The sequence below is a fragment of the Ambystoma mexicanum genome, chromosome 9 (assembly GCF_040938575.1).
Source record: "Ambystoma mexicanum isolate Mex_15411 chromosome 9, UKY_AmexF1_1, whole genome shotgun sequence".
In the NCBI taxonomy this organism is placed as follows: domain Eukaryota; kingdom Metazoa; phylum Chordata; class Amphibia; order Caudata; family Ambystomatidae; genus Ambystoma; species Ambystoma mexicanum.
In genome coordinates this window covers 806,432,660-806,449,765 of record NC_090931.1, presented here as the reverse complement: position 1 = coordinate 806,449,765, position 17,106 = coordinate 806,432,660, and the positions used below count along the sequence as shown (strand labels likewise).

At 42.3% G+C, this 17,106-nt stretch overlaps 1 protein-coding gene across 8 annotated transcripts in view; it reads right to left on the bottom strand.

Annotated features, from left to right (window-relative positions):
• Window positions 1–17,106, bottom strand: part of KCTD18 (potassium channel tetramerization domain containing 18) — a 465,170-nt gene that overhangs the window by 422,045 nt on the left and 26,019 nt on the right. Inside the window, exon 1 of one of the 8 annotated variants that reach the window (XM_069615786.1) lies at window positions 4,991–5,102. The exons of 6 other annotated variants lie outside the window; for them this stretch is intronic. The gene's annotated coding sequence lies outside the window, so the exon portion shown is untranslated. Of the gene's footprint in view, window positions 1–4,990; window positions 5,103–17,106 lie in introns of those variants that run through there. One more of the 8 variants, XM_069615790.1, reaches the window with a different exon arrangement.

Here is a 17,106-nt window from a genome sequence, read left to right as displayed (position 1 = left end):
CTTGGAGAGCCAAGAACTCAAAAGGACAACACCCCATTAAGCCAAGTAGAGTGATTTATCTGGTCCCTACAAAAACAGAGTGTGAAAACAAATATATACACACACTGTGGCCTGGAGTGGGGAGTATGATGACTTTTGGGAGAACATAGTGGTTTGGTATCGATGTATAGATGATTTTTTCTAATACAGAATGGTTCGGTAGAAAAACTGAAAGAATATGTCTCTTGTTTGAACCATAACAACCTAAACTTGGCATTAACTATTCTTAGCAGTCCCAAAGAGTTGATCTTTTTAGATTTATTATTTCAGATTCGAGACAATGATTTAACATCTACTTTATATAGGAAGCCCACAAGTTCCAATTCCATATTATACGCTAGGGGTCATCACCCAAGATCGCTCGCCAGCTCTACACAGTTTGGTGAATTCCTGAGGGCTAAGAGAAATTGTTTAAGCGAAGTTGATTTTCAAATTGAAGCCCATAAAATGAGCATTTTTTGAAACAGGGATACTCAACAGATTGTCAGTCAAGCATTTGAGAAAGCTACTAGGAGAAACGGGTTGGAGTTCTTAAAAAGGGAGCGAAGAAAAGCCCTGGTGATGAGAAGAGATTAGATCTATTCCCAGATTTAATCATCAACTAAGATCATTAGAGCTGCCCTGTGCAAACATTGGCCCGTTTCGTTAAGTGATGGAGATCTGAAGTCATCTTTGGGAGATTTGCCCCAAATTACTTTCTCTAAGGCCCCTTCCTTGAAAAGTATTTTATCTCCCAGCTGTCAGGATCCTATAACAACTCGGGAGATTGGCTTTCCGAACCACGTAGAACCACAGGGTTCTTCAGATGCAATCACTGTAAAATGTGTGATTTTGTCATGGTAAATGATATTTTGAAATGTCCTAATGGAGAATTTTGGAAAATCAGATACAAGATTACATGTGACTACATTTGTAGTGCATGTGATTCAATACACTTGTGGTTTATGCTATATAGGTTCAACTATTCGACCATTGAAATTACGTATACTCTACACTTTAAAGCAATTAAAAAGGCTGGTATGAGCTACCAGAATAAACAGAATAATAGGGATACTAGGTGCATGACATTTTAGGGACTTGCTCACATCTCAGAAAATTCTACAGGTGGTAATAGAGAGTTAAGATTGTATCAGTTGGAAGCCAATAAGACCCAAGGGTCTGAATGGGGATGAAGAACTGTGCGTTTTCCTTCATTGATGTGTACTGGTAATCTACTGCATGTTTTTCTTTATTGATAGGCAATATAATCTATGGTAGTTTTTTAAAGTTTTTTTACTATCCGTTGCTGTCTATTTTTGGCTTTGACAGAGAAGCCTATTATATATTTAAGAGTTGCCAGATCAATATGAGAAGTCGATTGTGTCTGTGTCCAGAGAATCTGAACATTTTGATACTGCATTTGTACTCTCAATAGGATTTTTGTTTTTGTTTATAGAACTGTATTTTTTTTAACACTCCTTTATTTTTTGGGTAGTGTTATTGGAATGAATTATAACTTGATGTACTTGCATTGTGATTGCTTTGGGATTTTTATAATTTTGTAACTGAGCTCTCCTTCTATTTTCACTCACTTTAGGGTTAGCCGAGAGATCAGGTTGATTTTTTCACATCCAGCTCATCATGATATTTGTGTGTGCGCATCAGCACCAGGCTTCGAAAATTCATTCGAATTGGGGGTTTTTTTCTTTAATTTTTGTTGTTTGTAATGCATTTGGGTCATTAATATTTATGTGCAAACGTTTGCCTTTTGTGCACTGTACATTTGAATAAGTTTATTGTTTTCAGTAACCATTCCAATATGGCATGAATTATGGGAGGATTACCATAGAGTTGAATCATTTGTTAAATGACACGGACAAACAGGAAATCATGATTTTGAATCTTGAAGCCAAACTATGCTGATGGTATCCAAGCCTGAGGAAGTCAGGTCATACGGACGGAATGTGTGCAGATGATTCACCCACACAGGTTGGATTTACTACGAATTTTCATTACATTTGTTTTATTGCACTATAGCACTCCAACATGTGCCCGGGTCTTTGTTTTTGTCTTCTTTTTGGGGGTTTCTCCTTATTGTGCTTCTATTTCAGAATTATATATGAGACTCCCACATATACACACACACACACACACACACACTTACATAGCTAGGGATATAAAATAATAGTCCAAGTAGATAGAAAATTAATGTAGAGATAAGAGTGTTGTTGTTCGGGATGCTAGGGCTTTAAAAGCTGATCTCCTAGTCTTTATTATGTTTTGTACTGTGGTCTGTGCATCAGCATCCGGTAAATAGGTGGTCCTCGACAGGGCAACAGTTTTCTGGCTTGTATGGCTTTGTACATAATATGGAGATACTTCAAATGAATGCTGGCTTGGACTGGTAGCCGGACTAGGTCTTTAAACTTGGGGGGGAGATGTGATCAGTTGGCCCCGACATGAGACATGCTGTGGCATAACAAATTGTGTTCAGGGGCAAGTAAATGTTGACACTTTCAATGCAGGAGCGGAAGCTGCTGGGTCAGAGGACTGGTTTGATCCTGCTGCACAGAAAGCTCAGTTCATACCAAGCCGACAGATTGGTCTTGCGGTCAGCCTTGAAGGAATGCTTGGAGTCTAGCTAGAAAGAATGGCGCTTTGCAGTTGGGTATGGAGAGCTCGGTCAATTATGTAATTTCTTAAGATAACCGTGCTGCCATCACCAATGCTGCTTTTGCAGTCTCAAATGGTTCCAATTTTTCTGGACAACAGGTATCAAAAGTAAGAAACTTCTAAATTGCCCAATCAACCTTTAAGTGCAGTGCAACATGCTTCTAGGTGTTATCTCCTACATTGGTGCCAAACCTATGAGGAAAACCCCACCTTTTTTGATTCGATCAATGGACATGCTAAACAGAATAGGGTCCTTTCCCGTTTGTCGGTTACACCACATTGTATAAGGAGTGGCTGGATGCAAAAACAAATACATTAAAAAGGGGGCGGTCAAAAGATTTTCCCACCCAGAAACACCCAAATCAGCATTCCTCACCACTTTTCCTTTGTGTAAGCTATTGTCATTAGGAGAAAGTTTTAAAAAGTGGTATATGGATTACCACAGAATCTTGGTGACAGTAATGTCAAAGACTCTCCTCAATCTAAACAAATTTCATTCACCTCTCCAATTTGCTCAATTTACCATATCGACAGCTATTCTTCCATTATGTCCACTGGCTTTAGAAATGTAGTACACTGCTACTCTTTTCAACACATTCCAAAAGCTTAAAACTTTGTTGTCTGCACTCCACTATAGTAACAGGCCATGCCATCTCCAGTTTTAGGTGACAGGCCAACTGACAAAATTCAAAAGACAGCACTGTACAGGGAATCGAAAATAAGATTTGATAAGCGTGAACTAAAAGCAGCTCCCGAGTATCCAGCATTAGCCTGTGACTAGTAGCTGCAATGGGGAACCAGGAGCTAGTACATAGTATTCTGCAGATCTAACTACCACATAAGATGCACACCTATTACTTTCACTATCTAAGACCCCTTATGCCTTAAAGGTTGTAATGTTTATTTAGAGATTGCCCCAAACACACAGAGATAAATCACACCGGTGTGTTTGTTCGGCATCCATTGGCCTGGGAAGCCAAAGGTAGCTTGTGGTAGCTGTTGGTGTCAAGCTAACCAGGCTTTTCTAGGCCACAAGCAGGAGCTAAATAGCTCCCAGCTCACCTCAATTTCGAAACCTGTTGTATAAATTACTCACCCTCGTTTTAAAATGAGTCCACAAAACGTCACCCTTATATGTTCCGCTCCCTACACCTATATAAGAGACACCTCCGTTTGCAAATCCAGCACTGCCTTACGTTAGGGCAGAATTCCAGTTTTGGGACTCAGTTTTCTAACTTTGTTAGTCTTCTAAACTTTCTGCAGTGCTTCTTGAATTTGACTTATTGCTTGTGGTCATGTGGACTTCTACTGAAGTCGCCCTGTCAGTGCAACTAATTTTGGATGTGCTACTCTGGGTGGCCGATATGGCAATGAGAGCAGGGTACTTTCACGGAAGGACACACTTAAGAAAATCACGGCAATAGAACCCACGATTCATGGGCTGGATTAAGGCATTTCTCAGAACCATTATGGATAGAGAAAGCAGCATGGCAAATTGTGAAATCATTTGTTAGAAGTGCTTGCGATCAGTAGTGTATTCTAGTGCAATGTTTGATGTGCAAGTAAAGATTCCCTAATGAACTAAAATGTACATTTATGTAGTAAAGACAATTTAGCATTATACATAGATCCATGATGGGAAACAAGAACTACACAAAGTGTCTAAATTTAAAGACACTCCCGTCCCCTGTACACCATTAAAGCTGAAAAAAATCAGTCAATACAATACTTAAATTTTCAAAAGATATGTAATTGAATATTAGATACATGAACAAAAGTTGAAAACATCAATGTTTGTTAATTAAACCTTAAAATATACATAAATATAAGTGATTTTCACATATGGCCATAGTAAAAAACAAAATGAAACAAGGAGCAACCACAGTGTTCTTATGTTGCGATGTGATTTCCAACGCTACGCGTTTCGGGGAAACTCCCCTTCTTCAGGAGTAAAAGAAATCTGCAATTACACATATACATACCGTGAACAAATTATTATCAATCATCACTCTAAACCAGCTACAAAGCAACCTAGCTCATACTATATAGGGTCATTATCATTTTCTTCATAATCAGTAAACCAAAATTGAATACTGGTGTGACTCCAAAGCATGAAATTAGAAGCAAGATAATGGAAAGAATGACCTCTAGTATGTCTTTCTGTGTGGTCTTGCAAAATACATGAATATTAAATCGGGTCAATACGCTTCAACTGCTGAATCAGATCAAAAGGGAACCATAGAGTTCCGGATTTAAAGAGAAGGTCATAATAGTAAAGTGAAAAAAGCTCAATTCTTACCCAGAGTTTAGAAGGGAGTAGGAATACACTCTAAATCCACAATGAAGAGACCACCGGACAACGGGACCTCTGGTGTGTATCAAGATGAAGTATATAGGGAGTAGTGAAGATCCTAGAGCAAACCGTAAAACCAGTGATTAAAGTTGTAGTATCGGTATCTGTCTTATTAAGAACAACAATATCCATCTGTGGACTATCTTTACCTCAATAGTGAACAAAACGGTCTTTTATTAGTACTGTATTCCCAAAGACCATCAATATCTCCTACTGCACTTGTCATAAAAAGATGGCACCGATGTTCAAAAGACTATTTTAGCCTCCTTATATTCTGAAATTGCGTACTGAAAAGAGAGACAGAAGTAAGCCACAAGGATGGGTGAGTCACTATCTTTAGGATCGAGTATTCCAAGTATTTATAGAAACAGTAATAATCTATGTACTTACAATTCGAAAGGCTAATTGTCTTTATAGACAGGATCTTGGAGTTGCTGTCTAATGTGCACCACACGTACGGTGTCCGCATTCGGAATGAGCAATCTCTACCGGTTAAAATGAAAACAGGAAGAGACGCGGTCACATGACAGTCATGTGACCCGGAAATTAAAGGCGAAACAAATTCAAGCGACTCGGAAAGGACAGAACCTATTCCACAGAGATGTTAGTATTGCCGGAGTGAGAAAAATAATGGGTGTATACAGTACTTCGATCTATATAAACTTGGATCCCAGATGTAAACCCCAATGGTAAGTACCTTCATTACGTCGTCACATGGCTGTGTCACATGACCAAAGAACGTGACACAAATAATTAAACACACCCATGGAGAGGTGCCACTCAACTCTTAAATCGGTACTATGGACATTTAAAAAGATGGATGATCTCAGAAAAAATGAAAGGGATTTAAAAAAAAAATATATAGAAAAATCAAATAAAAATGAAAGTAGTGTCTAGAAAGTAGACACGGAAAAAAGACTCCAGAGTCAACAAGTAGCAGAGGGGTACCTAGTGTATTAAACCTCTAAATAGATGCATTTAAACCTTTCGATTAATGATGTATCATTCATTATCAGAACAATACGAACACTAAGTAGTCAACCAACTCATAAACCTGACATGAGCCCAACTTCTGATTATAACCAGTCCAAACCATAAGAGCCAAAATGGAGGACGATGTTCAAACCCTACTGGTGAATACTTAAATGAAACAATTCAGGGAAAAGTCTTCATTGAGACCTCTGGGAGAGACGGTATCCAAGAAATCAATCCAGAACATCTCTCTTTGAGCCATAATCCTTGCATAATCACCCCCTCTGTGAGTTTTTAACTACTTCAAGTATGGTGAATCTTAACTGTGCCACGTTATGTCTCTCATTGGTGAAGTGTCTTGCTACAGGGGATTTTTCATTTTTACACCGTATGTGTTATTTATGTTCAGTCCATCTTTCACGCGCCGACCTTGCTGTTTGACCGATGTATAAAAGGCCACATGGGCACTTAATGCTGTAGATCACACCTGTGGTTCTGCATGTGGCAAAATCTCTGAGTTTAATTTTTCTCCCCGTCTGCGGGTGTAAAATGTATTCACCTTTGACCACATGTTACAATGGCTACATGACAAGCACAGGAATGTTCCCTTCTTTTTGGTCACAAGTGTCAACTGTGTTTGTTTAGGTCCCCTTTCTGCTTTAACCACCTTGTCTCTAAGGTTAACCCCTCTTCTGTACACCATCATTTGGGGTCGTGGAAACTGTTCAAGTAGTGTGGAGTCATGATGTAGAATAGACCAGTGTTTCTGCAAAATTCTTTTAATGTGAAAGCTTTGTCTTGAGTACTTTGAGATGTGTAGGATTGAAGCGGTCTCTTTCTTGGGTTTCGGATTGAGGAGTTGTTCCCTTGAAATCGGATGAGCCCTAGTTTGAGCTTGTTCTAGGATTTCTTTAGGATATCCTCTGGAGGTGAATTTTTTGGTTAAAGCTTCGCATTCTCCTTGGAAAACCTCAAAATCTGTGATTATTCTCTTAAGACGTAAGATCCGACTGTATGGTAAACTTGCCATCATAGGTTTAGGATGAAAGCTCGCATAGTGTAGTAAACTGTTGACATTGGTCGGTTTGTGGAATAATGATGTTTTAATCTGATTGTTGACAATTTCCAACTGAACATCTAAAAAGTGTAATTTGGGGTCGCCAATTTCAAGAGTAAACTTAATGCGTCAATGTACGCTGTTGAGATAGGCAAAAAACTCTTCCAGTTCACTTTTGGAGCCACACCAGACCCCCAAAATATCGTTGATGTACCTTTTCCAAATAATAATCTTAGTAGACCATTCAATTATGTCCAGTACAAACTGTTTTTCAAACCAATACATATAGATGTTAGCATATGCAGGGGCCATCGCTGACCCCATCGATGTTCCCGAAATTTGTGCAAAATAATGATCTTGATACCTAAAGTAACTATTGTGTAAAATGATTATGAATTCCACCACCAACTGTGGGATTGTAACAATAACCATTCTACAGCTTTGATCCCCTCCTGATGTGGGATCGATGTGTATAAGCTGCATACATCCATTGAAAATAGAATGCATTCTGAAGACAAACAAGTAATCTCATTGACATTCAAAATGAAGTCTGTAGTGTCTCTCAAATAAATCTGGATAAGTTGATCCAAAGGTTGTAGAATCCCATCTACATATTTAGATAGAGGGTCTAAGATACTATCAGTCCCCGCAACAATTGGTCTCAGCGGGGAATGGAGTTGATTTTTGTGAATTTTTGGAAGTCCATACAGTACAGGAATTATCGGGTGTTTTTTCAGTAGAAAAGACCTAGTTTTCACATTGATCCATTCATCGTCAAATGCTTTATTCACACAATCCTCAATTATAGCTCTGATTTGGACCGTGTGATTACTGTCCAACCGAAGGTAGGTACTGTTATCATCCAACATGTCCTTGCATTGTGTGTGGTAGAAACTAGAATCCATAACCACTATTGCACCCCCTTTGTCAGCAGGTTTAATTGTTAACTCAAGATCTTTCGCTAAGGATTCAATTTCTTTGAGTTGGGAGTCTTCAAGATTAAATTGAACTCTTGAGTTGTACTTAATTCTCTTCAAGTCTTTTTCAACTTTGAATTTGAACATATTGATCAATTGGGGGATCAAATGTACTTTTTGGTTTCATCTCAAGTGTCTCATCCATATCCTCATCTACTGTATCCATGGTTTGTGTAGCAAAAAATAAAATGGGAAACAAGAACAGAAGAGTTCCGGCCAGCCCTACAGATAAGGGGTGTATCAGTCCCTTTTACTCCCTAAAAATTGGAAAATGCTCCCAAAAAATAAAAAGGGGGAGTAAAATGACACCCAACAAAAAATAGAAAACAGACACATATAACCTTGTGCCCTTGCTTTCACCCACCGCTCCATGGGTGTATTTGGAGCAGGAGGGAACACAATAGCGTAGGAAGAAACTACTATTAGTACTGCCTGACTTTAAGTAAACATGCATCATTTACTGTGCATGAATAAGTAGGTGCCAATAAATATATGTTAAATAAATATTACTGATTTCCAGTTAAAACATTTTTACACGCTGTTGAACTAATCCCATTGGGAATTGGACTTACATTTTTACTCTCTAAAAATATTTTTACACCCAACTTTTAAAAAATAGGGAGTAAAACACATCCACTTCAAAATCTCACCTGGAGAACTGGCTCAGGCCCTTCATGAGAATGTTTGTCAAAAAGGGCATACTAGGAGGCAGGGAATTCAAGAGGTTAATACCCATTGTAATAAAGGGCTTAGAAGAATAAGAAAAGCCCCGCCCCAAAAAAGTGGCAGCTACAATCTTAGGAGATCTAGACTACAAGAATCACCAATTGAACTTTTCAGGAACATAACTAGTTTGGTCACTGGTAACTGCTGAGCCAATGACGTTGGGCAAGGAAGGAACTGAACTGTTTGCACTTCACGACCTGTCACCAACGTAGAAGCAGGGAGCACATTTTTTAATGGCGGCTAATGAATAGACTACGATACTATGCAGCATAGCACTGGCCAGATAGCCAGGATATGACCTAGGCATGAGCAAAAGAAAGCAAGTCTGATGGAGGACGATGGCCTTAATTTTCTTAAGGAGATAAGTAAAAATAAAGCTCTTAAAGCTCTCTCTGCAAAATTACAAAGCACAGGTCCACAGAGAAGATGAGAAGGGAATCAGAGGAAGCCACAAATGGGAGCTACCCATATAAGAGAAAATGGAAAGCCAGCTATACAAAAGAAATATAGAATGAAACAAGTATAAGCTGATTGAGTTTAAGAGAATGGAGCCACTTTTATAAAAACGGTGATATGGTTTATGCAAAACCTCACAATTCATACAACACAATTACCATAAAAGAAACACAAAAGAAAGATTGCATCATATCGGAATATATAAAACTATAGAAAAGTACTCAAGTACATTCAGATGAGCTGTTAAGGTGCCATCCTTGCTCTCAAATTCTCTTAAATGTTTACTGTAAGGTTTTGTTGAAGATCAATCCCAAATATTTAAGGGATTTAACTCTATCCATAGTACAGGTCATAAGTTTAGGTGTACGTCTATTAGAGATTAAAACCTTTGATTTGGTACCATTAACCAGAAGGTTGTTGTCTATAGCATATAATGAAAACAGACATTTTCCTTTGAAAGCTAATCAGGGTTGAATTGAACAAAAGGAGATTGGTCGGCAAGAGCAAGACAATGAATGAGTTGGTCCCCAGGCGCTCTGGCGTATCTGCAAATGAGAATTTGTATTAGTTAATACAAATTAAATAATAGCGTAGCAAGGATGCAACCCTGTTTTAGTCCTATAAAAGTTTGGATAACGCGGGATTGATTATCATCTGCAGTCAGTCTGATCCTAATGTTAGTATCTGCATGAAGTAAAGCAAATAACTGGACCAAAGTATCAGGTTTCCCCCAAGTTTGAATATTAGTCCACAGAACACGGTCAAAAGCACAGGACATGTCCATGCTTGCAAAATAAATTGGCCTGGACAGTGGACTATGTGCCCAAGCATTTAGATGTGCTAATATGGCCTCATTTAAGGTAGTTCCCAGCCTTTTGCAAAACCCTACTTTGTATTTTGAAAGAAGTTTGAGTTTGACAACCATTGTGTCCAGCTCCCTCAAAAATAAGGAAGAGAACACCTTACTTGGGGCATCTAGAATGGCAATAGGCTGGTAATTTTAAAGGGTTCATTTTGTCACCCCTTTTGAAGATCGGATGATGGATGAATGCCAGGTAGTTGGAGGCTTATATGTACTGGCTATTCCAAGAAAAAGGTTACGGAGAATATTCGTCTACAGCTCTGGTTCATATTTTAGCATTATCAGAGCCAAATGGGCTAGACCAAGGGTTTTAGAGGGATTCATTTTAGAAATGACCTCATATCTATTGTATAGAGAACACTTCAGCCTAATCAACAAACCATGTGTTCCCTGTAGTTTGATTGCAATCGGCCACAGATTTAAATACAAAAGTAACTCAAGTTAATTGGGATAATATTGGAGTGCACCTCATGGTTTTTTTTAGATTTTATTGGTGAGCTCCCAAAATCTAGGAGCACCTTTCCCATTTAATTACAAGAGCATGTTTTGGCCGTCAGTTTTGAATAAGATAGCTTTTAGATCTTAATCAGGTTTTTGTAGGACTGAAGAACTTTTTTTCCTGAATAAACTGAATAGATTATAAATTGGGCGTTCTAGATCGCCCGTTTCCATTTTTTTGCTGCATCAATCCTTTGATTGTAAACATGCAAATAAGTCTTCTGTAACAAAATAATTCCTTTCCCGGTGATGTTAAGACAGAACTCTGGAAACCGTTTTAGTATAATTGTTTACGTCAAAGTTCCAATAACCCCCTAAAAGATCAAATACCCTACAGTCATTTGCAAGAACAGCTGTACATTTTTCCATCAATCTTCTATTCCATTTAACCTGGTTTCTTTTCTCATCCACAGTACAAAATGCCAAGGACGGTATATGTGCATTATAGCCAATGGCGGATGAGTGGAGATTGACGGAAAGAAGAGCATGATCTCCAAGCCCGTTAAAACTCATACGGATGTCTGAGAAATTCATTAAAATATTCTTAGATACCAAAATGTGCTCTATCCAAGAAGATTGTGAACCTCTTTTCCAAAATACTGGTTGATCTGGTATAGATTTCTCAAATCAGTATAAGTAATGATAAATCCCAGGTGGCCATAAAATGTTACCACAAGACGGAAGCCACCAGGGGACGCAGGGTTGAGCACACCTTGAATCCAAGCTCCGGTCCACCCTCGAGCAAAAGGGCCCTGGAGCCCCCCTTTTGCCCTCCCCGACACGAACGGACTGCAGGGCTCGCAGCACCCCCCCGGCACCCCAGGGGAGGCACCTGGTGGCAACATTATGTGCACATCGGCCGAGGCAATCAGCCACAACACGGGCAGAGCGGAGGAAGGTTGTGGCGGGCTCCGAGGTAGAGCTCCACCAACCCAGGGCTGCCTGCGCACGTGAGGCTGCAGCTCCACCTGTGCCTTGATTGGCCGGGTGAACAGGTCCGGGCCCAACAAGGAAGCCACCAGGGTCCTGGAGGAGCAGTGGAGAGGCCCCATTGCAAGCCCCCACCAACCCCTTGAGTAGGGGACCAGACCCAGTGAGTGGATTGCCCCTCACTTCCCCATCAGCAGCAAGATCCCTCCCAGAAGGCCACCTGGGGGAGGCCTTCCTGAAGGGTACCTCGTCGGCACGGCTGGTCCAGGCCCCCCCCCCCCAACCTAGACGTTTCCATGCTGCCAGCCCCAAGAGTAACTCCTCAAAGTGCCCAAGTGCGGCCACTGGGCCGGACTATATCTTGCCGACGGACTCGGTCCTGGCTGGGCCCCAGCTTCCAATCCCTCTGCGGATGGCCTACGGCCAAGGCTTTTTTGGCGTACCCTGCAGGGGAGGTCCCCACCTTCCTCCCTGTGACCCCTCCCCCAAGAGTACAAAGTGGTGAAGAGAGTCCCCCCCCCCCCATTCGAACACAGAAGAGTCCAGTCGGAGTGTGGGGGTTGGGACAGCTGGAGAGGGTTACCGGGTGCTGCGCTCGGCTGCGCACTGCCCTGGAGGGCGATAAGGGGGAGATAGAAATAACTGGAGCCCTACAAGGGGATGTGACAGAGAACCAGGACCCAGAATAATACCCTGCACACTGGAGGTGACTGTGCAGTGCCAGGGCGCACACTGCATTTGAAACCTGGGGCAGGCTGCACCCTGACAGAGCCCTGTATTTTCTGATCGCCCCATTTCTCCATGGGTGGTACAGGGAGCACTTGGCCACACATGGACTGAAGGTCTTCCCTACAGCAGTTTCACTACTCGCAGTCTCCATCTTCAAAGTCACTGATCCGCGATAGAACCATGGCGACGGAGGCCAACGACCAAATGTCCACCAAAAGAGACATAGCGTCCTTGATGGAGGAAATAAGGGGCATGAGAACTGACATAGGGGGAAATTTGGACAAATTGAACCAACGAGTTGGCAATATGGACGAAAGGCTAGAACAAGTGGAGAATAACCATACCTCCTTAGATACTCTAGAAACACAAATGAACATGAGAATAGAGGAATTGGAAAGGAGAGAGTCAGAAATAACTGTGAAGATGGACAATTCTGAAAACAGATAAAGGAGAAACAATCTATGCTTTTTGGGATGCAGGAAAAGGAGGGTCAAACAGAGAGGGACCTCAAAAGAGCAATACATGAGGTGGCTAAAACACTATTTGAGGATGATTCAATAGACAAACCCAGAATAGACAGAATACACCCAAGGTCAGTGCTGGCATGCTTCACCAATACCCTGAGAAAACAAGAATACTGGACAAGGCACGACAGAAAGGGACGGTTACCCAGGTAGAAGCGAGGATTACTGTCTTCCAGGACTTATCATTGATCACGCTGACGAGGCGCAGGCTGTGCAGCCCACTGAATAAATGGCTCAACATGAAGGGTATTAGCTACTGATGGGGCTTCCCTTTTACAATTTTCTTTGAGAACGATGGGCATAAGTACCAATTGATCAGTGAAGATGACATACAAAGAATTACGGAGGAACTGGTGGGGCCCCAGGAGAAGCGGTTCGGTGAGAGGGAAAACCAAACCAAGGAAGAACAGTGGAACATAAAACAATCCAACAAGCATCGCATGCCAGGCTCACGCAAATTCAGGAAGCTCAACAACTCCCCCCCCCCCCCGCGCACCAACCTCACCAAGGGATCTCCCTGAGCACTGAGGGGGTTTGTTGTAACCGGGTGTTGTTTATAGCCCTTGGGGACCTAGATTTTATCTGAAGGGATGGTGGTGCCCCCTCGGCGGGGCCCAACCCATCTTGGGACGAGGGTCGGAGGTGGCCTGGCCTGGGTGGCTGCGGTGGTGGTGATGTCACACTAATGATGAAACTGTACCACTGAGGGTCAATACCAATATCAATCAGGGGTGTTAGAGGGAGGGGGGTGGGTGGTGAAGTGCTACCCTAACGACCAAAGGTAGGTTTTCAAGAGGGGAGACTTTGAGTTGGAGTTTGATACGGGGAAAGGTCAAGTGGTTAATACAGGGATTGTTCGATAATTGTTTTGATAATAGAAATTTGTCGATTCCAGCCCGGGGGGCTCGGAAGTTGAGCTGTGTTGTAGTCGAGGGGTGATGGTCCAGTCAGAGGTCGCTTTACTGGTTGACCTAGCCTGGATGCTTGGGAGAGGGGGGACAGGGGGATGAGGGTGAACAGTTAAAAGTTCAAGGGGGTTACTTTCGAAAGTCTCAAACACTGCGGTGAAGACCATTGGGTTACAAAACTCATTACAAGGCATTGTCAACAAGGCTTTATGAAGGGAGGTACGGATTACCACAAGAGGGCATAGAAGGGATGAGTCATGGCTATTGACATAATGATTGGCTCCCGTAATGTAAGGGGGGGGGGGGCCAACTCCGTGACAAAGAGATCCCTCTTGCTGAGGGAATTTCGAAAGGCCCAGTTAGATGTCATTATGATCCAGGAGATGCACTGGGTAGTGAGGGAGGAACCGGCTTTGAAAACAAATGTAGTGGGGAAGGTCTACGGTGCATCAACAACTGTAAAAATAAAAAAATAAAAAGGGCGGGGGGGGGGCGATTATTCTTTCCAAACGCCTTCATTTCGAGGTAGTGGCAGATGATTGACGTGGAAGGAGGTATGTATTTTTGAAGGTATTTTTCAAGGGCACACTTGCTTGTATCCCACTGACCTTGGGTTTGGTATATTGCCCGAATGTGGGGCAAATACAGTTCTGGGAGGGACTCAGAGATAGGCTGTCGGAGTTTGTGGAAGGTTCTTTGGTTTTCGAAGGACACTTCAATATGGTTCTCGATCCAGTTAAGGATCGCTCCAGATCAGAGGCGGTGGAGGGGGATCAGGTCGGGTGGGAGGGTCTCAGAAAGATTCCGGGGAGTGAACAAGGATCTTGGGTTGTCTGACTCCCTGATATAAACGAAGGGGGTGAAGACCATTCACATACTACTCCCTGATTTATAAATCCTATTCAAGAATTGATTTAGTGTTGATTGACGTCACCCTCAGATCTCGAGCTTGCAGGTTGAAACGGTTCCATGGTCATACCATGGCCTAGTGAAAGTGGTGGTTGGGAACTGGGCGGCTGGGAAAATAAGAGGCAGGTGGATGTGCAAAGACTTCCTCCTTAAAGATAAAGAAATAGCGCAAACCCTGCTCTCTGAAGTGAAGGACTACTTTGAATACAACGATAATGGAGAAGTAGGGATCCAGTCTCTTTGGGAATCTTTCAAGGCTGCTATACAGGGTGTACTAATAGAAATGGGCTCATGTAAGGAGGAGGAACGGTCCCGACAAGAACAGTAACTAACAGTAACTAAGGGAGAAGATGGCGAGAAGATAACGGGAATTCGGATAGTCAAGGGAAGGGGGCCGGGGGCGCTCTAGTTTACACCCAGGGAGGTGAAGAAGCTTAGACGATAAGCCCAATTAAAAACATTATTGGATCAAGACACAAAGAAAATTACTGTTTCTCAACAAAATATTGGCCTGGAAATTACAGGAGGAACGGAAGAGTAGAGTGGTGACCAATATGGAGACCAATGGGGGCCGGAGGGTTTACGACACATGGGGGATGTCAGGAAACTACGGCGCCCCAGGTATTCTGGGAGGTCGAAACCACTTCTCCCGGCAGGTGGTTCCTTCCCTACATATGCCTCCCATCTACCCAACAAAGCATCTGATCCACGCTGCCTGTGTATTCCCAAGTCGACAACTATCTGCTGGGTCTCTGTTCGGCGGCGTTGGGGGTTACCGTGGAAACGCTGTCCTTTCGCGTTCATTCGGTCACGTGTTTTCTCACGATAGACCCGTTCCCACGATGTCATGTGATTTCAGTATCTTCCTACTTATGCCCCGCCTGTTTTTGAATTCACTGCTTCTGAAATAGTTTTCTACAACCTTACTGAATCTAGTGACTTTTTTTGTCCTCTTGATTTATGACCCAGCTTCGTCTCACGGATATCGATCGTCTTGCTCCTTGCCTGCTTAGTATTGAAGAAAGCCCCGTTACGACATTTGGAACATTTTCCGACCTGCATTCTCTTCCGATTATGTACTTCATTCTACCCGCATTGTTATCGACCCGGAATCCACCCGACCACGAATTTGTGTATTCATGACCACGGACGAGTAACATGTTGTCCCTTTACTTCAGCGTTTAAACCCCTCTGCGTTACTTCTTGGAATCTCCACTCACACTGTAACCTGCTATTGCTTTCAACTTACTTGAACTTCTTCACATCGCTGGAACTTGGATTGCTTTCTGGAACTCTATTAGGCGTCCTCGTGCCGACGGTTGTTCAGTGATTCACCGAACTACTTCTGGACGGTTAAGTTTTCTATGGAACTCTAGATCGTGTTTTTTGGTAAGAGTGTTTTTCTTTACTTCATTCAATTTTTATGCTACAGTTATAGTCACTGTTTAGACAACCCACAGTTCTAAATCATTGTGTTGTCCTTGTCATAGGATAAGCCAATTAGAATCACAACAGGATTTCTAAACCAGTTACAGGGACACTCCTGCTGGACATAAGGTACAAAACCTCTCGTCTTGAATATTGTTTTCTCAATATGCATTGTGGTATTAATCTTGACTTTCCTTTACAGGTCAGCGGGATCCTGTGGCGTCCATCCATCTTTGGGTCAATAGACTTCTCAGGAGATTTTCTCGACATCCCGGAGAGGTACATTGGCAGAAAGAACTCGTTGGCTACACGACGGATTCAACTGCCGGAGCAGAACTCCAGTTAGGAATTCATAGAGAGTTCTGACAGGGGATTAGAGAGCAGTTTAAGGCCTTTTTTGAATCCCTATATGCCTCAGAATGCCATGGAGTTCCTGTGCCAGCTGCCCTTCCAAAGCCTCCCAGAGGAGACAGCAACAATTCTAGAGTACTTGGTAGATGAAGAGGAGGTGGTCAGAATGATCAAGGGAATGAAGGGGAGGTGGGGGCACAACCCCAGGAAGCAATGGTTTCACAGTCCGATTCTATAAACAGTATAGGTCAGTTTTGGCTCTGTGCCTGGTGAGAGTATTTAACGCAGTCCTGGAGGGTGGCTCCCTTCCGACGACAATGATGGGAGCAATTATAGTTGTTCTCCCCAAGGAAGGCAGGAATCGGGGACTATGCTCATTGTAAAGGCCAGTATTCCGTTTAAATTTGGATGTGGAATTCCTATTCAAATGTTTGGGGAACAGATTTAGAAGGGGTGTTACCAACCCTAATTCATTGGGATCAAGTGGGCTTTATTAAGGGAAGGCAAGGCACGGATAACATCAAGAAAACCATAGATCTAATGCATTATGCGGAACAGAGAAGTGGGGAGTTGGGCATTGTTACCATTGACTCTGAGAAAGCCTTTGACCGGGTTGAGTGGCGGTACATGATGGAGGTGTTAAATAAAACAGGACTATTTAGAAACTGGGTGGCAGCCCTGTACAAGGCACCGTCGGCTCACTTACAGGTTAACGGGAAGCTGACAGAATTGTTC